General features: G+C 39.8%; 2 non-coding genes across 2 annotated transcripts; both read right to left on the reverse strand.

Moving 5' to 3' along the window:
• Window positions 1-6,532: 6,532 nt before the first annotated feature.
• On the reverse strand, window positions 6,533-6,640 carry LOC130983455 (small nucleolar RNA R71). The gene has a single exon (XR_009087444.1). It is a non-coding gene; the product is annotated as a small nucleolar RNA R71 (small nucleolar RNA).
• Window positions 6,641-18,869: 12,229 nt separating this feature from the next.
• On the reverse strand, window positions 18,870-18,973 carry LOC130983892 (small nucleolar RNA R71). The gene has a single exon (XR_009087861.1). It is a non-coding gene; the product is annotated as a small nucleolar RNA R71 (small nucleolar RNA).
• Window positions 18,974-24,178: the final 5,205 nt, after the last annotated feature.

A 24,178-nucleotide genomic window follows, 5' to 3' on the forward strand; every position in this document is an offset into this window, starting at 1 on the left:
ATTCTCTTTAATTTCTGCCATTTACTTTTATGAGCATTATCCCAATTCCCTATTTAAGATTCTGCACTTTAATTTCTGCTATTTAATTTCTAGTCATTTAAATTTCTACATCTCAATCTCAATTCTGTTTAGCTCAACTAGCATATTCTTCTAATTAAAGTTGCTTGACCAATCAATCCTTGCGGGATTCAACCTCACTCTATAGTGAGTTTTACTTGAGGATAATTCGGTATACTTGCCGAAGGAAAATTTGTTGAGAGACAAGTTTCCATGCATCAAGTTTATGGCGCCGTTGCCGGGGATTGATTTTGAATTAACAATGATTAAGCTAGAAGATCACTAGATTGAGCAATTTTTTTTATTTTTCGTTATTCTTTTTTGTATTCAGTAATTTACCTTAGTTTGTTTTTAATTTCTTCCTCATCCCCTTTACCCTCTCTATTTTCTGTTCTCTTTTTCTTAGTTTATCATAATTCAGCTCACTAACCCACTAACTGTTTGATAAATTGTATCACTCACACTAACAATCATTCTAACAAAAATAGTCTTCACTATATCTCCTATTGTGCATTCTGTTTGTTGTATGACAGGGAGAAGAGAAGGAATCTCAACATCCTTTGATTCAGAACCTGAAAGAACCCTTTGGAGACGAAAAAGGGATGCAAGAGGAAAAAGAATTATTGGTGCTGAGGAAGAGGAAGAGTATTTTGAACCCAACATGGAAGAGAATTTGGAGAACAATCATGAAGAAGAAGCTCATAATCATGCCAGAGGAGGCCATGCAAACCAGGCTGGGCATGAAAGGAGGGTCTTAGGATCCTATATCAATCCCAATCCAGGAAATTGTGGAAGCAGCATTCAGAAACCCACCATACATGCCAACAATTTCGAGCTAAAACCTCAGCTCATCACTTTAGTGCAAAATAATTGCTCATTTGGAGGATGTGCTCAAGAAGACCCTAACCAACACTTGACCACCTTCTTGAGGATTTGTGACACGGTGAAGTCCAATGGAGTCCACCCCGATGTCTATAGGTTGCTCTTGTTCCCCTTTTCACTCAGGGACAAGGCAACAAAGTGGCTTGAATCCTTCACAAAAGAAAGCCTGACAAATTGGGAGGAGGTAGTAAACAAGTTTTTAGCAAGATTTTATCCTCCTCAAAGGATCAATAGGCTAAGAACTGAGGTGCAGACTTTCAGGCAACAAGATGGTGAGACACTTTATGAAGCATGGGAGAGATTCAAAGACTTGACAAGGAGATGTCCACCAGAGATGTTTAATGAGTGGGTTTAACTTCACATCTTCTATGAAGGTCTTTCCTATAAGGCAAAGAAAGCTGTAGATCATTCATCAGGAGGTTCTTTAAATAAGAAGAAAACCGTTGAAGAAGCCATAGATGTCATTGAAACAGTTGCTGAGAATGATTACTTCTATGCCTCTGAAAGAAGTAACACTAGAGGAGTAATGGAGCTGAACCACATGGATGCACTGTTAGCCCAAAACAAGATGATCACCAAGCAGATAGCAGATCTTACCAAGAAGGTGGAAGAGAACCAAGTTGTAGCAGCCATCACCTCATCACCAACTCATGAAGGAGTAAACATGGGAGAAGAAGATGACTAGGAGCAAGCCAACTATGTGGGAAATTCACCTAGACAAGTCCATGATCCATATTCTAAAACCTACAACTCTGGATGGAGAAATCACCCAAACTTTGGATGGGGAAACCAACAAGACCAAGGACAAGATCAGAGACGTTCCAACTTCAACTCCAACAACAATGCCACTCATCAAAACACTTCACAGAGATATTACCAACATCCATCTAACCAACCTTCTCAACCACCTAATCTCAACCCACCATCATCCACAGATGATAGGCTTTCAAAGATTGAGGCTCTACTTGAAAACATATGCAGAGAAGTCCAAGACAACAAAGTGTTTAAGGAAGAAGTGCGAGCCAACATTAAGAACCAAGGAGAAAACATCAAGAGATTGGAGTCCCAAGTAGGTTATCTATCTCAACAAATTCCCAAACCCACTGATGGATTCCCCAGTGATACAGAAAAGAATCCAAGAGGAGAACCAAAGAAAGTGAGATAGGAAGAATGCAAAATGATAACCACAAGTGATGAGGGAAGTATGAATGAAGTAGAACACCTCCAAAATAACCAAAATGAAAGTCAAGAGGAAGGAAGCTATGCAACTCCACTCACATCCAAGGAAGAGCTAAAGAAGAAGGAGGTATTGAACCCATATGCACCTTTTCCCCACAGGCTTAAAGGTGGTGTAGCAGGGAGAATGTATTCAAGGTTTCTTGATATGTTTGCATCTTTAGATGTAAATATACCATTCATTAAAGCCCTCCAACAGATGCCCTTCTACATTAAGTATATAAAGGAGCTACTAGCCAGAAAAAGTCCATTGAAGGGTGGACAAACAATCAAGATGAACAGAGATTGTAGTGCTCTCATTCAACCAGGACCACCCACAAAGAAGGAGGATCCAGGAAGCTTCCACATTCCTTGTGCCATAGGAGAAACAATGATTGACAAAGGGCTTTGTGACTTGGGAGCAAGCATCAACTTAATGCCTCTCTCTCTCCTGAAGAAGCTCCAAATCAATGAACTAACTCCCACTGATGTAATTATCAGATTAGCTGACAAAACCCAAAAACAAGCAGTAGGAGTAGTTGAAAATGTGCTGGTGAAGGTTGGGAGCTACTATCTTCCCACAGATTTTGTCATTCTGGAAATGGATGAGAATCCTATTTACCCCATCATTCTGGGAAGACCATTTCTAGTCACAGCTAGAGCACTCATAGATGTAGAACGAGGAGAGTTAGTGCTGAGAATTGATGAGCGGATAATTTGTACCCTTTTTGGCATTGTTTTTAGTATGTTTTTAGTATGATCTAGTTAGTTTTTAGTATATTTTTATTAGTTTTTAGTTAAAATTCACTTTTCTGGACTTTACTATGAGTTTGTGTGTTTTTCTGTGATTTCAGGTATTTTCTGGCTGAAATTGAGGGATCTGAGCAAAAATCTGATTCAGAGACTGAAAAGGACTGCAGATGCTGTTGGATTCTGACCTCCCTGCACTCGAAGTGGATTTTCTGGAGCTACAGAAGCCCAATTGGCGCGCTCTCAACGGCGTTGGAAAGTAGACATCCTGGGCTTTCCAGCAATATTTGATAGTCCATACTTTGCCCAAGATTTGATGGCCCAAACCGGCGTTCAAAGTCACCCTCAGGAATTCCAGCGTTAAACGCCGGAACTGGCACCAAAATGGGAGTTAAACGCCCAAACTGGCATAAAAGCTGGCGTTTAACTCCAAGAAGAGTCTCTACACGAAAATGCTTCATTGCTCAGCCCAAGCACACACCAAGTGGGCCCGGAAGTGGATTTTTATGTCATTTACTCATCTTTGTACACCTTAGGCTACTAGTTTTTTATAAGTAGGACCTTTTACTATTGTATTAGACATCTTGGTAGCTATCTTTGAGTTTTATGCTATCTTAGATCATTTGGGAGGCTGGCCATTCGGCCATGCCTAGACCTTGTTCTTATGTATTTTCAACGGTGGAGTTTCTACACACCATAGATTAAGGTGTGGAGCTCTGCTGTACCTCGAAGTATTAATGCAATTACTATTGTTCTTCTATTCAATTCCGCTTGTTCTTTGTCCAAGATATCACTTGTTCTTCAACTTGATGAATGTGATTATCCGTGACACTCATCATCATTCTCACTCATGAACAAAGTGACTGACAACCACTCTTGTTCTACAAGCATACGAGGCTCTAGTGAATATCTCTTGGATTCCTGATACACGATGCATGGTTGATCGCCTGACAACCGAGTGCTCGCCTGACAAACGAGCCAGCCATTCCGTGAGATCAGAGTCTTCATGGTATAGGCGAGAACTGATGGCGGCATTCAAGAGAATCCGGAAGGTCTAACCTTGTCTGTGGTATTCTGAGTAGGATTCAATGATTGAATGACTGTGACATGCTTCAAACTCCTAGCAGGCGGGGCGTTAGTGACAGACGCAAAAGAATCACTGGATTCTATTCCGGCCTGACCGAGAACTGACAGCTGATTAGCCATATGCTGTGACAGAGCATAGGAACATTTTCACTGAGAGGATGGGAGGTAGCCACTGACAACGGTGAAACCCTTGCATAAGCTTGCCATGGAAAGGAGTAAGAAGGATTGGATGAAGATAGTAGGAAAGCAGAGAGACGGAAGGGAAAGCATCTTCATACGCTTATCTGAAGCTCTCACCAATGACATACATAAGTATCTCTATCTTTATCTTTATGTTTTATTCATCATCTATACCCATTTGAGTCTGCCTGACTAAGATTTACAAGGTGACCATAGCTTGCTTCATACCAACAATCTCCGTGGGATCGACCCTTACTCGCGTAAGGTTTATTACTTGGACGACCCAGTGCACTTGCTGGTTAGTTGTGCGAAGTTGTAGTGATCACAATTTCGTGCACCAAGTTTTTGGCGCCGTTGCCGGGGATTGTTCTTGTGTATGGACAACTGACGGTTCATCTTGTTGCTTAGATTAGGTATTTTTCTTCAGAGTTCTTAAGAATAAATTCTAGTGTTTCATGATGATCTGTTGAAGTCTGGCTGGCTGAGAAGCCATGTCTAATCTTTTTGGACCGAGGTTTTAACTTATCATCACAAGAGCTTGTTGATTTCTATCAATCTTGCTATTGGAGCAATGATCTGCTAAGGCTTGGCTGGCCATTGGCCATGTCTAGTGTTTTGGACCGAAGCTTTCTCTGAAAGCTTGGCTGGCTGTGAAGCCATGTCTAATTCCTGGACCGGAGTCTTAGACTAGCATTGCAATGATTCCTGGAATCCAAATTGAGAATTCTAAAACCTTTATTTTCTATTTTCATATAATTTTCGAAAAAAGCACAAAAAAAATTTTCAAAATCATAAAAACCAAAAATATTTTATGTTTCTTGCTTGAGTCTAGTGTCTAATTTTAAGTTTGGTGTCTTGCATGCCTTGTTTATTTGATCTTGGTTCTATTTTCAAGTCAATAGTACAGGGGACTGAAGATTCAGAACATGCAGCAGAGGAATTACACAGAAAAAGCTGGGCGTTCAGAACGCCCAGTGAAGAAGGACAGACTGGCGTTTAAACGCCAGCCATGGTACCTGGTTGGGCGTTTAACGCCCAAAAAGGTAGCATTTTGGGCGTTAAACGCCAGAATGGATACCATTCTGGGCGTTTAACGCCAGGATGGCAAAAGGGGGAAGATTTTGTTTTCAAAATCAATTTTTTTCAAGTTTTCAAAGTTTTTCAAAATCAAATCTTTTTCAAATCATATCTCTTCAATCAAATGTTTTCAAAATCAATTTCTTTCCTTTTTCAAAGATACTTACTAACAATTAATGATTTGATTGAACATCTCAAGTATGTTGCCTTTTCTGTTGAGAAAGGTTTAATGTTTGAATCATATCTTTTCTTGTTAGGCAAGTCATTAATTTTTAAAATCATATCTTTTAAAATTGTTTTCAAATCATATCTTTTAAAATTGTTTTCAAATCATATCTTTTCAATCATATCTTTTTAAAACCATAACTTTTCAATCATATCTTTTTAATCACATCTTTTTCAAAATGAGTTTTCAAATCATATCTTTTTAACTTCTAATCTCAAAATCTTTTCAAAAATTACTTGATATTTTTTCTTTCACTCTTGATTTTCGAAAATCAATTAAAGTTTTTCAAAATATTTTCAAACTTCTTCACTTAATTTTCGAAAATTTCCTTCCCCTCTTCCCACATCCTTCTATTTATGGAGTATCACTCCTTCTCAATGCACAATTCGAACTCTATCTAATTAAGTTCGAATTCTTCTACCTCTTCTTTCTATTTTTCTGTTCCTCTGACACCTCAAGGAATCTCTATACTGTGACATAGAGGATTCCACATTCTCTTGTTCTTTTCTCTTTCATATGAGCAGGAACAAAGACAAAGGCATTCTTGTTGAAGCTGACCCTGAACCTGAAAGGACCTTGAAGCGAAAACTAAGAGAAGCTAAAGCACAATTCTCTGTAAAGGACCTGACCGAATTCTTCAAAGAAGAAGAACACATGGCAGCCGAAAACAACAACAATGCCAACAATGCAAGGAAGGTGCTGGGTGACATTACTGCACCTACTCCCGACTTCTATGGGAGAAGCATCTCTATCCCTGCCATTGGAGCAAACAACTTTGAGCTTAAGCCTCAATTAGTTTCTCTAATGCAACAGAATTGCAAGTTCCATGGACTTCCATTGGAAGATCCTCATCAGTTTTTAGCTGAGTTCTTGCAAATCTGTGACACAGTCAAGACTAATGGGGTTAACCCTGAGGTCTACAGACTGATGCTATTCCCTTTTGCTGTAAGAGACAGAGCTAGAACATGGTTGGACTCACAACCTAAAGAAAGCCTGGACTCATGGGAAAAGCTAGTCAATGCCTTCTTGGCAAAGTTCTTTCCACCTCAAAAATTGAGTAAGCTTAGAGTGGAAGTCCAAACCTTCAGACAAAAGGATGGAGAATCCCTCTATGAAGCTTGGGAAAGATACAAAAAATTAATCAGAAAATGTCCTTCAGACATGCTTTCTGAATGGAGCATCATAGGTACTTTCTATGATGGTCTTTCTGAACTATCCAAGATGTCTTTGGATAGCTCTGCTGGAGGATCTCTTCATCTGAAGAAGACGCCTACAGAGGCTCAAGAACTCATTGAAATGGTTGCAAATAACCAATTCATGTACACTTCTGAAAGGAATCCTGTGAACAATGGGACAAGTCAGAAGAAAGGAGTTCTTGAGATTGATGCTTTGAATGCCATTTTGGCTCAGAACAAGATATTGACTCAACAAGTCAATTTGATCTCTCAAAGTCTGTCTGGAATGCAAAATGCACCAAGCAGTACTAAGGATGCTTCATCTGAAGAAGAAGCTTATGATCCTGAGAACCCTTCAATGGAAGAGGTGAATTACCTAGGAGAACCCTATGGAAACACCTATAATTCTTCATGGAGAAATCACCCAAATTTCTCATGGAAGAATCAAGAGAAACCTCAACAAGGTTTCAACAACAACAATGGTGGAAGAAACAGGTTTAGCAATGGCAAGCCTTTTCCATCATCTTCTCAGCAACAGACAGAGAATTCTAAGCAGAACCCCTCTGACTTAGCAACCATGGTCTCTGAACTAATCAAAACCACTCAAAGTTTCATGACTGAAACAAGGTCCTCTATTAGGAATTTGGAGGCACAAGTGGGACAGCTGAGCAAGAAAGTTACCGAACTCCCTCCTAGTACTCTCCCAAGTAATACAGAAGAAAATCCAAAAGGAGAGTGCAAAGCCATAACCATGGCCGAATCTGGAGAGGAAAGAGAGAAAGTGGACGCCACTGAGGAAGGCCTCAATGGGCGTGCACTAGCCTCCACAGAGTTCCCCAATGAGGAACCATGGGAATCTGAGGCTCAAAATGAGACCATAGAGATCCCACTGGATTTACTTCTGCCATTCATGAACTCTGATGAGTATTCTTCCTCTGAAGAGGATGAGTATGTCACTGAAGAGCAAGTTGCTAAATACCTTGGAGCAATCATGAAGCTAAATGACAAGTTATTTGGAAATGAGACTTGGGAGGATGAACCTCCTTTGCTTACCAAAGAACTGGATGACTTGTCTAGGCAGAAATTACCTCAAAAGAGACAAGATCCTGGGAAGTTTTCAGTACCTTGTACCATAGGCACCATGACCTTCAAGAAGGCTCTGTGTGACTTAGGGTCAAGTGTAAACCTCATGCCTCTCTCTGTAATGGAGAAGCTAAGGATCTTTGAGGTACAAGCTGCAAGAATATCACTAGAGATGGCAGACAACTCAAGAAAACAAGCTTATGGACTTGTAGAGGATGTATTGGTGAAGATTGAAGACCATTACATCCCTACTGATTTCATAGTCCTAGAGACTGGGAAGTGCATGGATGAATCCATCATCCTTGGCAGACCCTTCCTAGCCACAGCAAAGGCTGTGATTGATGTTGATAGAGGTGAACTGATCATTCAAGTGAATGAAGAATCCTTTGTGTTTAAGGCTCAAGGATATCCCTCTGTCACCATGGAGAAGAAGCATGAAGAGCTTCTCTCAAATCAGAGTCAAACAGAGCCCCCACAGTCAAACTCTAAGTTTGGTGTTGGGAGGCCACAACCAAACTCTAAGTTTGGTGTTGAACCCCCACATTCAAACTCTAAGTTTGGTGTTGGGAGGTTCCAACATTGCTCTGAGTATCTGTGAGGCTCCATGAGAGCCCTCTGTCAAGCTGTTGACATTAAAGAAGCGCTTGTTGGGAGGCAACCCAATGTTATGTTTTATCTATTTTCTTTTGTTATTTTTGTTATTTTGTAGGTTGATGATCATAAGAAGACACAAAATCAATTGAAAAAACAAAAACAGAATGAAAAACAGGAAGAAAAACAGCACACCCTGGAGGAAGAACCCACTGGCGTTTAAATGCCAGTGAGGCTAGCAGTTGGGCGTTTAACGCCCAGTCTGGCACCATTCTGGGCGTTTAACGCCAGAAAGGGGCACCAGACTGGCGTTAAACGCCAGAAAAGGGCAAGAACCTGGCGTTAAACGCCAGAAATGGGCACCAGCCCCGCGTTTAACGCCAGAAATGGCTCAAAACGTGATTTTGAATGCCATTTGGTGCAGGGATGACTTTTCCTTGACACCACAGGATCTGTAGATCCCACAGGATCCCCACCAACCATTCATCAATCACCTCAACTCCTCTTCCCCAAAAACCATTCACCTATCAAATCCCATCTTTCTCCTCACCACTCACATCCATCCTTCATAAAACCCCACCTACCTCACCATTCAAATTCAAACCACTTTCCCTCCCAAACCCACCCATACATGACCGAACCATGTGCCCCCCTCTCCTATATTAACCCTTCTTCACCCCTTCATTTTCACACAACCTAAACACCACCTCTCCCCCTCTTTGGCCGAACACAAAGCCATTCCCTTCTTCCTCATTTTCTTCTTCTTCTACTCTCTTCTTTCTTCTTTTGCTCGAGGACGAGCAAACCTTTTAAGTTTGGTGTGGTAAAAGCATTGCTTTTTGTTTTTCCATAACCATTTATGGCATCTAAGGCCGGAGAAACCTCTAGAAAGAGGAAAGGGAAGGCAAAAGCTTCCACCTCCGAGTTATGGGAGATGGATAGATTCATCTCAAGGGTGCATCAAGACCACTTCTATGAAGTTGTGGCCTTGAAGAAGGTAATCCCCGAGGTCCCTTTTTCACTCAAAAAGAGTGAATATCCGGAGATCCGACATGAGATCCGAAGAAGAGGTTGGGAAGTTCTTACCAACCCCATTCAACAAGTCGGAATCTTGATGGTTCAAGAGTTCTATGCCAATGCATGGATCACCAAGAACCATGATCAAAGTGTGAACCCGGATCCAAAGAATTGGCTTACTATGGTTCGGGGGAAATACTTGGATTTTAGTCCGGAAAGTGTAAGGTTGGCGTTCAATTTGCCCATGATGCAAGGGGATGAACATCCTTACACTAGAAGGGTCAACTTTGATCAAAGGTTGGACCAAGTCCTCACAGTCATATGTGAAGAGGGCACACAATGGAAGAGAGATTCAAGAGGGAAGCCAGTTCAATTGAGAAGGCATGACCTCAAACCCGTGGCTAGAGGATGGTTGGAGTTTATCCAACGCTCAATCATTCCCACTAGCAACCGGTCCGAAGTTACTCTAGACCGGGCCATCATGATCCATAGCATCATGATTGGAGAAGAAGTGGAAGTTCATGAGGTTATAGCCCAAGAACTCTATAAGGTGGCGGATAAGTCCTCTACCTTAGCAAGGTTAGCCTTTCCTCATCTCATTTGTCACCTCTGTTATTTAGTTGGAGTTGACATAGAGGGAGACGTCCTTATTGATGAGGACAAGCCCATTACCAAGAAAAGGATGGAGCAAACAAGAGACCCCTCTCATCATGAGATCCTTGAGATGCCTCAAAGGATGCACTTTCCTCCACAAGACTATTGGGAGCAAATTAACACCTCCCTAGGAGAATTGAGTTCCAACATGGGACAACTAAGGGTGGAGCACCAAGAACACTCCATTCTCCTCCATGAAATTAGAGAAGATCAAAGAATCATGAGAGAGGAGCAACAAAGACAAGGAAGAGACATTGAGGAGCTCAAGCACTCCATAAGACCTTCAAGAGGAAGAACAAGCCGCCATCACTAAGGTGGACCCGTTCTTTAATCTCCTTGTTCTTTAATTTTCTGTTTTTCGAATTTTAGTGCTTTATGTTTGTCCATGTTTGTGTCTTGTGATCATTAGTGTCTTAATGTCTATGCCTTAAAGTTATGAATGTCCTATGAATCCATCACCTTTCTTGAATAAACAATGTTCTTAATTGAAAAAGATAAGAATTGCATGAATTTTGAATTTTATAACAGTTTAATTATATTGATGTGGTGGCAACACTTTTGTTCTCTGAATGTATGCTTGAACAGTGCATATGTCTTTTGAATTTGTGGTTCATGAATGTTGGCTCTTGAAAGAATGATGAAAAAGGAGACATGTTACTGAGGATCTGAAAAATCATAAAAATGATTCTTGAAGCAAGAAAAAGCAGTGAATACAAAAAAAAAAAGGAAAAAAAAAAGAGAAAACGAAAAAGAAAGAAATAAAGTTGTGATCCAAGGCAATAAGAGTGTGCTTAAGAACCCTGGACACCTCTAATTGGGGACTTTAGCAAAGCTGAGTCACAATCTGAAAAGGTTCACCCAATTATGTGTCTGTGGCATGTATGTATCCGGTGGTAATACTGGAAGACAGAGTGCTTTGGGCCACGGCCAAGACTCAATAAGTAGCTGTGTTCAAGAATCATCATACTTAACTAGGAGAATCAATGACACTATCTGGATTCTGAGTTCCTAAAGAAGCCAATCATTCTGAATTTCAAAGGATAAAGTGAGATGCCAAAACTGTTCAGAGGCAAAAAGCTAAAAGCCCCGCTCATCTAATTAATACTGATCTTCATTGATGTTTTTGGAGTTCATTGCATATTCTCTTCTTTTTATCCTATTTGATCTTCAGTTGCTTGGGGACAAGCAACAATTTAAGTTTGGTGTTGTGATGAGCGGATAATTTGTACCCTTTTTGGCATTGTTTTTAGTATGTTTTTAGTATGATCTAGTTAGTTTTTAGTATATTTTTATTAGTTTTTAGTTAAAATTCACTTTTCTGGACTTTACTATGAGTTTGTGTATTTTTCTGTGATTTCAGGTATTTTCTGGCTAAAATTGAGGGATCTGAGCAAAAATCTGATTCAGAGACTGAAAAGGACTGCAGATGCTGTTGGATTCTGACCTCCCTGCACTCGAAGTGGATTTTCTGGAGCTACAGAAGCCCAATTGGCGCGCTCTCAACGGCGTTGGAAAGTAGACATCCTGGGCTTTCCAGCAATATATGATAGTCCATACTTTGCCCACGATTTGATGGCCCAAACCGGCGTTCAAAGTCACCCTTAGGAATTCCAGCGTTAAACGCCGGAACTAGCACCAAAATGGGAGTTAAACGCCCAAACTGGCATAAAAGCTGGCGTTTAACTCCAAGAAGAGTCTCTACACGAAAATGCTTCATTGCTCAGCCCAAGCACACACCAAGTGGGCCCGGAAGTGGATTTTTATGTCATTTACTCATCTTTGTACACCTTAGGCTACTAGTTTTCTATAAGTAGGACCTTTTACTATTGTATTAGACATCTTGGTAGCTATCTTTGAGTTTTATGCTATCTTAGATCATTTGGGAGGCTGGCCATTCGGCCATGCCTAGACCTTGTTCTTATGTATTTTCAACGGTGGAGTTTCTACACACCATAGATTAAGGTGTGGAGCTCTGCTGTACCTCGAAGTATTAATGCAATTACTATTGTTCTTCTATTCAATTCCGCTTGTTCTTTGTCCAAGATATCACTTGTTTTTCAACTTGATGAATGTGATGATCCGTGACACTCATCATCATTCTCACTCATGAACAAAGTGACTGACAACCACTCTTGTTCTACAAGCATACGAGGCTCTAGTGAATATCTCTTGGATTCCTGATACACGATGCATGGTTGATCGCCTGACAACCGAGTGCTCGCCTGACAAACGAGCCAGCCATTCCGTGAGATCAGAGTCTTCGTGGTATAGGCGAGAACTGATGACGGCATTCAAGAGAATCCGGAAGGTCTAACCTTGTCTGTGGTATTCTGAGTAGGATTCAATGATTGAATGACTGTGACGTGCTTCAAACTCCTAGCAGGCGGGGCGTTAGTGACAGACGCAAAAGAATCACTGGATTCTATTCCGGCCTGACCGAGAACCGACAGCTGATTAGCCATATGCTGTGACAGATCATAGGAACATTTTCACTGAGAGGATGGGAGGTAGCCACTGACAACGGTGAAACCCTTGCATAAGCTTGCCATGGAAAGGAGTAAGAAGGATTGGATGAAGACAGTAGGAAAGCAGAGAGACGGAAGGGAAAGCATCTTCATACGCTTATCTGAAGCTCTCACCAATGACATACATAAGTATCTCTATCTTTATCTTTATGTTTTATTCATCATCTATACCCATTTGAGTCTGCCTGACTAAGATTTACAAGGTGACCATAGCTTGCTTCATACCAACAATCTCCGTGGGATCGACCCTTACTCGCGTAAGGTTTATTACTTGGACGACCCAGTGCACTTGCTGGTTAGTTGTGCGAAGTTGTAGTGATCACAATTTCGTGCACCAAGAATACATGATGAGCAGCTCGCTTTCAATGTTTACAACCTCTCACAAGGAGCAAATCACGAAGATAATAAGATGATAGAAGAGCGAAACGAGGAAGCACAAAAAACACAATTGAAAGCCCCATTGGTTGGGGAGCCATATAGTCAGGAAGAACCATGTTCAAAGGTGATCCAAGAGGAACCAGAACCACCAAATTCATGCAAGATCAATAACAAGAATCTCCTAGAGAAAGAATCCATAGAAAACAAGAAAACATCAATGGAAACAAGGAAAAGAATTCCAAGGGGATGGAGAAATAAGAAAATTCCTACAGACAATTTCTCACCAGGTGATGAAGTTACTTCTACATACTTTCCATCTATACCACCTCACATAACCACTATTCCATCTCAGTTACCTCCTGTGTATACTATCAATAAAATCTTATCCTTAGAATATCTGGAGCTCGTCAACAAAGCTAACGGATATAGATTCACTGCAAGAGGAGAGGATTTCAAGCACTATCAACCACCTTGACAAAGAACTAATCGTCGAGCTAGCGACGCTAAAAGAGCGCTCTGTTAGGAGGCAACCCAACCTGAGGTAGTTTCCTTTTCATCTTCACTTCAATAAAGATCACAAGTTGTTTCCCCTGTATTGCGAGGAGCTAAGTTTGGTGTTCCACACCAAAACAATCCAAGAGCGAAAGTGTAATTCTAAGTTTGGTGTCCCACCAAAGATATTAGTTAGAATCACACTACACCCCCAAAACACATTGCTAGCTCCAACCAATCAAGGGAACCACTTAGCTGTAGTTTAGTTTCCAGTTAAGATTGTTTTGTTAACAACATGATATAAGGTTCTCTGCATGTATGCAAACTTTTGTACTGGGCAAGGAACTAAGTTTGGTGTTCACACACCAAATTCAGTTCAGAAGTTCACAAGCATACATGCAAGCTAACTATTTCTCAAGTGCTTTGGGAACAAGCATCTTCTAATAACTTTGCAGGAACCTTATGAGGAAATGGTGCACCTTCATCCAAGGAGGTAAAGTATCGAAGACTATGGATGATGACAAAGAAGAGGACAACTAGAAACCATCACCCGAAGGTTGTATTGTTACTTAATTCCATATGCTGAGAATGTTAAAATTGGAAGTCTAAATGCACCTTTGATTAATAGTTGCTCGTTAGTTGCAACCTTTTCAATTCTATCTGAAATTCTCATTGCTTAAGTCTATGTTATTGAGCCTATTGTCTTGAATGTTCACTTGCACCTTTCTTACTTGTATGCTTGTCCCTTTAAGTTAATCAAAAAAAAATGTTATGAAAAGAATGAGAGTGGAGTTATTTTGTAAAGTGCATTCTGAATGTTTGTGGTAGGATGATTAGTAAGCTAAGTTGGTTCACCAAGAAAGGAAAGAAAGCAACTATCCATCCTAAGTCCTAAGTTTGAGACACATTCCTTGAGGCTAGCTAAATAATAAAATCCTAACAAGAAAAGAAAAAGAGTAATACAAGTGAAAATAAGAAAGGAAACACAATAAGAAACAATGCTAGGCACCAAGGGTTTTGAAACTGAGGCATGTGTCTGTGGTGTTTATGTACAAGGGATATACTTGGGTGAATAAGCTCTTAGGGGTGCCTTATCACTTGGTAACTTGGATTAACTAATCCGGGATTATCAGCTGAAAGTCCACTATCAAGAGTAACCCTTGTTACAGAGCACTTAGTAACCCAAAGAGGTGCTGGACACCAAGGTCTCAAGAAAGAAAGAATAACAAACCATGTGCCTGTGGTGTGTATGTATGAGGGAAAGAGACTCGAGGGAGTAAGTCCTTAGGGGTGTCTTAACACCTAGCACCTTAAAACCAACTGGTTTGGGAGTGTTGGCTGAAAGCTTATCATAAAAAATCGCCCTCTTACAAAGCACCTAGCAAAAAAAGAAAAATAAACTTTGAAAAGAAAAAAAGAAGGATCAATAAGAAAGAAGCCTCAAGGGATGCAATCAAGAGAGTGACTAGGGATTTGATAAAGGCTTGAAACCTAAAAGGAAAGAACCTAAGTTGCTATGCATGAAACTCCATGAACCATGAATGCTATTTACCATCTTATCTTCTTGTTCTTTCATTTCATTTTTCTTATGCTTCAGTACTTGCTTAGGGACAAGTGATGAGCGGATAATTTATACGCTTTTTGGCATTGTTTTTATATAGTTTTTAGTAAGTTTAAGCTACTTTTAGGGATGTTTTCCTTAGTTTTTATGTTAAATTCACATTTCTGGGCTTTACTATGAGTTTGTGTGTTTTTCTGTGATTTCAGGTAAATTCTGACTGAAATTGAGGGATTTGAGCAAAACTCTGAAAAAGGCTGACAAAAGGACTGCTGATGCTGTTGGATTCTGACCTCCCTGCACTCGAAATGGATTTTCTGGAGCTACAGAACTCTAAATGGCGCGCTCTCAACGGCGTTGGAAAGTAGACATCCAGGGCTTTCCAGCAATATATAATATTCCATACTTTATTCGAAGAATGACGACGCAAACTGGCGTTGAACGCCAAGTACACGCTCCTTTCTGGAGTTAAACGCCAGAAAAACGTCATAATCCGGAGTTGAACGCCCAAAGCACATCATAACTCGAAATTCAACTCCAAGAGAAGCCTCAGCTCGTGGATAGATCAAGCTCAGCCCAAGCACACACCAAGTGGGCCCCGGAAGTGGATTTATGCATCAATTACTTACTCATGTAAACCCTAGGAGCTAGTTTATTATAAATAGGATGAATTATAGATGTATTAGACATCTTTGGTCTCAGTTTTGTTTTATTCTTCATCTTAGGAGATCATTGATCACGTTTAGGGGGCTGGCCATTCGGCCATGCCTGGACCTCTTGCTTATGTATTTTCAACGGTGGAGTTTCTGCACACCATAGATTAAGGGTGTGGAGCTCTGCTGTACCTCAGAGATTAATGAAGTTCTATTTTCTTTTATTCAATTCTCTATCTTATTCTTATTCCAAGATATTCATTCGTACCCAAGAATATGATGAATGTGATGAGCTAATAACTCTCATCATCATTCTCACTTATGAGCGCGCGTGATTGACAACCACTTACGTTCTACATGCAACACAAGCTTGAATGTGTATCTCTTAGATTCCCCAACAGAATCTTCGTGGTATAAGCTAGATAGATGGCGGCATTCATCTGGATCCGGAAAATCCAACCTTGTCTGTGGTGTTCCGAGTAGGGTCCTGGGAATCCGGAAAGTCTCACCTTGTCTGTGGTATTCCGAGTAGGATTCCGTTCATGAATGACTGTGACGTGCTTCAAACTTTAACCTGCTGGGCGTTAGTGACAAACGCAAAAGAGGGATTCTATTCCAGTAGGAGCGGGAACCAACCGGTGATTGGCCGTACTGTGACAGAGTGCGTGCATTAGCTTTCACTGCGAGGATGGGATGTAGCTATCAACCATGGGTGATGCCTCCAGACTGGTTAGCTGTGCGAGTGACAGCCGTACAGGTTATTTCCCCGAGAGGAATGAAAGTAGCCACAGCTGATAGTGAACCCCTATACAAAGCTTGCCATGGAGAGGAGTAAGAAGGATTGAGTAGAAGCAATGGGATAGCAGGCGTCCGAGAGCTCTACAGCATCTCCATTCCGCTTATCTGAAATTCCTACCAATGAATCTGCATAAGTATCTCTATCCCTTTTATTATTCCTCTTTATTAGAACAATCCAATTATCACTATTACAAATGTTCAATCCGCCTAACTGGGATTTGCAAGGTGACCATAGCTTGCTTCATACCAACAATCTCTGTGGATTCGACCCTTACTCACGTAAGGTTATTACTTGGACGACCCAGTACACTTGCTGGTTAGTTGACGGAGTTGTGAAGAAAATAAACAGTGCCATAAGAGTATACATCCTTTATAAACAAATAACAAGTGATCACAATTTTGTCCACCAAGTTTTTGGCGCCGTTGCCGGGGATTGTTCGAGTATGGACAACTGACGGTTCATCTTGTTGCTCAGATTAGGTAATTTTCTTTTCAAAAATCTTTTTCAAAATTTTTCTTTTTATTTTTCGTTTTTCTTCACATTATTTTCGAAAATAATTAATAAAAATCCAAAAAAATTAGAAAATCATAAAATTCAAAAATATTTTGTGTTTCTTGTTTGAGTCTTGTGTTAATTTTTAAGTTTGGTGTCAATTGCATGCTTTTAAAATTTTTTCTTGCATATTTTTCGAAAATTCATGCATTCATAGTGTTCTTCATGATCTTCAAGTTGTTCTTGATAAGTCCTCTTGTTTGATCTTGATGATTTCTTGTTTTGTGTTGTTTGTTGTTTTTCATGTGCATTTTTGCATTCATATTTTCCATGCATTAAAAATTTCTAAGTTTGGTGTCTTGCATGTTTTATTTGCATCAAAATTTTTCAAAATTATGTTCTTGATGTTCATCATGATCTTCAAAGTGTTCTTGGTGTTCATCTTGACATTCATAGCATTCTTGCATGCATCTTGTGTCTTGATCCAAAATTTTCATGTTTTGGGTCATTGTTGTGTTTTTCTTTAAAAATTCAAAAATCAAAAATATCTTTTCCTTATTTCCCTCCACAATTTCGAAATTTTGGGTTGACTTGGTCAAAAGATTTTTAAAATTAGTTGTTTCTTACAAGTCAAGTCAAAATTTCAATTTTAAAAATCTTATCTTTTCAAAATCTTTTTCAAAATCATATCTTTTTCAAAATTTTTTATTTATTTTCGAAAATTTCAAAAATATTTTTCAAATATTTTCAAAATCTTTTTCTTATCTTTATATGTAATTTTCGAAAATTCACTAATAATTAATGTGAGTGGTTCAAAAATTTGAAGTTTGTTACTTTCTTGTTAAGAAAGGTTCAATCTTTAAGTTCTAGAATCTTATCTTGTAGTTTCTTGTTAGTGAAGTAAATAATTTTTAAATTTTTGAATTAAATCTTTTTATCTTTTATGTTATCTTTTTCAAAAATTTTATCTTTTTTCAAAATTTGATTTTAAAATATCTTATCCAACTTACTATCTTCTTATCTTTTTAAATTTTGATTTCAAATCTTTTTCAATCAACTAACTAACTTTTTGTTTGTTTCTTATCTTTTTCAAAACCACCTAACTACTTTTTCCTCTTCTATTTTCGAAAATATCTCTTTCTTTTTCAAAAAGTTCTTTTTAATTAATTAATTGTTTCATGTTTTAATTTTAATTACATTTTATCTCTAACTTTCGAAAATCACTAACTCCTTTTCAAAATTATTTTCGAAATTTCTCTTCTCTCTTCCTCTTCTATTTAATTATTTAATTACTAACACTTCTCTTCACCTCTCTTCATCCATAAATCCGAACCCATTCTTCATTCTTCTACCCCCCCTTTTTTTTTTCTACTAACATAAAGGAATCTCTATACTGTGACATAGAGGATTCCTTCTTTCTTTTTTTGTGTTCCCTTTTCTTTCATATGAGCAGGAACAGGGACAAAGGCACTCTTGTTGAAGTTGATCCAGAACCTGAAAGGACTCTGAAGAGAAAATTAAAAGAAGCTAAATTACAACAATCCAGAAGCAACCTTTTAGAAAATTTCGAACAAGAGGAAGAGATGGCCGAAAATAATGATAATAATGCAAGGAGAATGCTTGGAGACTTCACAAAGCCAACGTCCAAATTTGATGGAAGAAGCATCTCCATTCCTGCCATTGGAGCCAATAACTTTGAGCTTAAGCCTCAACTAGTTGCTTTAATGCAACAAAACTGCAAGTTTTATGGACTTCCATCTGAAGATCCTTACCAGTTTTTAACTGAGTTCTTGCAGATCTGTGACACTGTAAAGACAAATGGAGTTAATCCTGAAGTCTACAGACTCTTGCTTTTCCCTTTTGCTGTAAGAGACAGAGCTAGAGTATGGTTGGATTCACAACCTAAGGATAGCCTGGACTCATGGGATAAGCTTGTCACTGCATTCTTAGACAAGTTCTTTCCTCCTCAAAAGCTGAGCAAGCTGAGAGTGGATGTTTAAACCTTCAAACAAAAAGATGGTGAATCCCTCTATGAAGCTTGGGAAAGATACAAGCAGCTGACCAAGAGATGTCCATCTGACATGTTTTCAGAATGGACCATATTAGATATATTCTATTATGGTCTCTCTGAATTTTCGAAAATGTCACTGGATCATTCTGCAGGTGGATCTATTCACCTGAAGAAAACGCCTGAAGAGGCTCAAGAACTCATTGACATGGTTGCAAACAACCAGTTTATGTACACCTCTGAGAGGAATTCCGTGAACAATGGGGTACCTCAGAAGAAAGGAGTTCTTGAAATTGATGCTCTGAATGCCATATTGGCTCAGAACAAAATGTTGACTCAACAGGTCAACATGATCTCTCAGAATCTGAATGGATTGCAACATGCATCCAATAGTACTAGAGAGGTAGCTTCTGAAGAAGCTTATGATCCTGAAAACCCTGCCATGGCAGAAGTTAATTACTTAGGTGAACCTTATGGAAACACCTATAACTCATCATGGAGAAATCATCCAAATTTCTCCTGGAAGGATCAACAAAAACCCCATCAAGGTTTTAACAATGGTGGACGTGCAAGGCTGAATAATAGTAAGCCATATCCATCATCTTCTCAGCAACAGACAGAGAACTCTGAACAAAACAATTCTAATTTAGCCAACATAGTCTCTGATCTGTCAAAGGCCACTTTCAGTTTCATGAATGAAACCAGATCTTCCATTAGAAATCTGGAAGCACAAGTGGGCCAGCTGAGTAAGAAAGTTATTGAAACTCCTCCCAGTATTCTCCCAAGCAATACAGAAGAGAATCCAAAAGGAGAGTGCAAGGCCATTGATTTAATCAAAGTGACCGAATGCACTAGGGAGGAGGAGGACGAAAATCCTAAGGAGAAAGACCTCCTGGGACGTCCTTCAAGCATGAAGGAGTCTCCTATTAAGGATCCAGAGGAATCTGAGGCTCATCTAGAGACCATAGAGATCCCATTAAATCTCCTTCTGCCATTCATGAGCTCTGAAAAAAATTCATCCTCTGAAGAGGATGAAGATGTGATTGGAGAGCAAGCTGCTTTATATTTAGGAGCTATCATGAAGCTGAATGCCAAACTGTTTGGTAATGAGACTTGGGAAAGTAAACCTCCCTTACTCATTAGTGAACTAGACACTTGGATTCAGAAAACTCTACCTCAAAAGAAACAAGATCCTGGCAAGTTCTTAATACCTTGTACCATTGGCACCATGAGCTTTGAAAAAGCTCTATGTGATCTGGGGTCAGGGATAAATCTTATGCCACTCTCTGTAATGGAGAAGATGGGGATCATTGAGGTACAACCTGCCTTGTTCTCATTACAATTGGCAGATAAGTCCATAAGACAAGCTTATGGATTAGTAGAGGACGTGCTAGTAAAGGTTGAAGGCCTTTACATCCCTACTGATTTCATAATCCTAGATACTAGGAAGGAAGATGATGAATGCATCATCCTAGGAAGACCTTTCCTAGCCACAGCAGGAGCTGTGATAGATGTCAACAGAGGTGAGTTAGTCCTTCAATTGAATGGCGACTACCTTGTGTTTCAAGCACATGGCCATCCCTCTATGACAAAAGAGAGTAAGCATGAAGAGCTTCTCTCAGTTCAGAGCCAAGGAGAGCCTTCACAGTCAAACTCTAAGTTTGGTGTCGTGAGGCCACAGCCAAACTCTAAGTTTGGTGTTCAAACCCCATATCCAAACTCTAAGTTTGGTGTTGGGAATACCACACTTAAATTGACCTGATCACCTTGTGGTTCCATGAGAACCACTGTCAAGCTATTGACATTAAAGAAGCGCTTGTTGGGAGGCAACCCAATTTTATTTATCTAATTTTATTTTATTTTGTTTCTTTGTTATTTTTGTGTTTTATTAGGTACATGATCATGAGGAGTCACGAAAAAATCAAAAAAATTAAAAACAGAGTCAAAAACAGAAGAAAAAAATTTTTCACCCTGGAGGCGCACGGGCCGGCGTTCAACGCCCAGAAGGAGCATCTTTCTGGCGTTCAACGCCAGAACAGAGCATCTTTCTGGCGTTGAACGCCCAAAACAAGCAACAACCTGGCGTTTAACGCCAGGATGCGCACACAGAGGACAATCTGGCGCTGAACGCCAGAAACAAGCATGAAACTGGCGTTCAACGCCAGAAACATGCATAACATGGGCGTTTAACGCCCAGAACTAGCATCAATGGGCGTTTGAACGCCAGAATGATGCATCAAGGCATGTTACATGCCTATATGGTGAAGGAATGGTACTTGTTTTCACCTCAGGATCTGTGGACCCCACAGGATCCTCACCTCAGGATCTGTGGACCCCACAGGATCCCCACCTACCACATTTCTTTTAATCCTAATCACATTCTTCTAATCCAAATCTCATTCTCAATGTCACACTTCCCAAAAACCTTCACCTATCACCTCAATTCCTCTTCCCAATTACCCCATTCACCACTCACATCATCCTCCTCTTCCCCATACATCCCACCTACCCCCACTACTTTCAAATTCAATTTCCCACCCTTTCCCACCCAACATGGCCGAACCTATACCCTCCCCCCTCCCTATAAATACCCTTCTTTTCTTTTACATTTTCACACAACACAAACCCACATTCTCCCACATAACCGAACCCTCTCTTCTCCCTCTCTCCATATTTTCTTCTTCTTCTTCTACTCTTCTTTTCTTTTTGCTTGGGGACAAGCAAATTTTAAGTTTGGTGTGGTAAAAAGCCTAAGCTTTTTATTTTTTATTCACCATCAATGGCACCCAAGGCCGGAGTTTCCTCAAGAAAAGGAAAAGGGAAGGCAAAAGCTTCCACTTCCGAGTCATGGGAGAAGGAGAGATTCATCTCCAAGAGCCACCAAGACCACTTCTATGATGTTGTGGCAAAGAAGAAAGTGATCCATGAGGTCCCTTTCAAACTCAAAAAGAATGAGTATCCGGAAATCCGACTTGAAATTCAAAGAAGAGGTTGGGAAGTCATAGCCAACCCCATACAACAAGTTGGAATTTTAATGGTTCAAGAGTTCTATGCCAATGCATGGATCACTAGAAACCATAACCAAGGTATGAACCCAAGTCCGAAAAACTATATCACCATGGTTAGGGGGAAATACTTGGATTTTAGTCCGGAGAATGTGAGGTTGGCATTTCATTTGCCTATGATGCAAGGTGATGAACACCCCTACACTAGAAGGGTCAACTTTGATCAGAGGTTGGACCAAGTCCTTAGGGACATTTGTGTGGAAGGCGCCCAATGGAGAGTAGACTCCAAAGGCAAGCCAGTCCAACTAAGAAGACTGGACCTCAAGCCTGTAGCTAGAGGATGGTTGGAGTTCATTCAAAGATCCATCATCCCTACAAGCAACCGATCTGAAGTTACTGTGGATCGGGCCATCATGGTTCATAGCATCATGATTGGTGAAGAAGTAGAGGTTCATGAAGTCATAGCCAATGAACTCTACAAAATAGCTGACAAGCCTTCATACATGGCACGGCTAGCATTCCCTCACCTCATATGCCATCTATGTTATTCAGCTGGAATTATCATAGATGGAGATGTCTCCATTGAAGAAGACAAGCCCATCACCAAGAAAAGGATGGAGCAAACAAGGGAAGTTCCTCACGGCCCTCAAGAAGAACATGAGGAAGTGCATCATCAACAAATGCCTCAAATGCACTTTCCTCCCAACAACTACTGGGAGCAACTTAATACCTCCTTGGAAGATTTGAGCCATAATGTGGAACAACTAAGGGTGGAACACCATGAACACGCCCTCACTCTTCAAGAAATAAGAGAAGATCAAAGAGCAATGAGGGAGGAGCAACAAAGGCAAGGAAGGGACATAGAAGAGTTGAAGAACATCATTGGTCCTTCAAGAAGAAGACGCCACTAGAGGTGGATTCATTCCTTGTTCTTTATTTCTTTCTGTTTTCGGTTTTTAATTATTGTGTTTATCTATGTTTTGTGTCTTTATTTCATGATCATTAGTATGTAACCATGCCTTAAAGATATGAATAAAATCCATTAGTCCTTCACCTCTCTTAAAAGAAAAATGTTTTAAATTCAAAAGAACAAGAAGTACATAATTTTCGAAATTATTACTGAATTCAGTTTAATTATATTGATGTGGTGACAATGCTTTTGTTTTCTGAATGAATGAATGAACAGTGCATATGTCTTTGGATCTTGTTGTTTATGAGTGTTAAAATTGTTGGTTCTTGAAAGAATGAGGAACAAAGAGAAATGTTATTGATGATCTGAAAAATATCATGAAATTGATTCTTGAAGCAAGAAAAAGCAGTGAAAAAAAAAAAAGGCGAAAATTCCAAGGCAAGGATCCAAGGCTTTGAGCATCAATGGGTAGGAGGGCCCAAGGAAATTTAATCCGGGCCTAAGCGGCTAAATCAAGCTGTCCCTAACCATGTGCTTGTGTCATGAAGGTCCAAGTGAAAAGCTTGAGACTGAGTGGTTAAAGTCGTGATCTAAAGCAAAGAGTGTGCTTAAGAGCTCTGGACACCACTAATTGGGGACTTTAGCAAAGCTAAGTCACAATCTGAAAAGGTTCACCCAGTTATGTGTCTGTGGCATTTGTGTATCTGGTGGTAATACTGGAAGACAAAATGCTTAGGGCCACAGCCAAGACTCATGAGTAGCTGTGTTCAAGAATCAACATGCTTAACTAGGAAAGTCAATAACACTATCCGAAATTCTAAGTTCCTAGAGAAGCCAATCATTCATAAACTTCAAAGGAAAAAGTGAGATGCCAAAACTGTTCAGAAGCAAAAAGCTACAAGTCCCGCTCATGCAATTAAATTAATATTCATTGATATTTTGGACTTTATAGTACATTCTCTTCTTTTTATCCTATTTGATTTTCAGTTGCTTGGGGACAAGCAACAATTTAAGTTTGGTGTTGTGATGAGCGGATAATTTATACGCTTTTTGGCATTGTTTTTATATAGTTTTTAGTAAGTTTAAGCTACTTTTAGGGATGTTTTCCTTAGTTTTTATGTTAAATTCACATTTCTGGGCTTTACTATGAGTTTGTGTGTTTTTCTGTGATTTCAGGTAAATTCTGACTGAAATTGAGGGATTTGAGCAAAACTCTGAAAAAGGCTGACAAAAGGACTGCTGATGCTGTTGGATTCTGACCTCCCTGCACTCGAAATGGATTTTCTGGAGCTACAGAACTCTAAATGGCGCGCTCTCAACGGCGTTGGAAAGTAGACATCCAGGGCTTTCCAGCAATATATAATA

This window comes from Arachis stenosperma, chromosome 5 (assembly GCF_014773155.1).
Source record: "Arachis stenosperma cultivar V10309 chromosome 5, arast.V10309.gnm1.PFL2, whole genome shotgun sequence".
In the NCBI taxonomy this organism is placed as follows: Eukaryota; Viridiplantae; Streptophyta; class Magnoliopsida; order Fabales; family Fabaceae; genus Arachis; species Arachis stenosperma.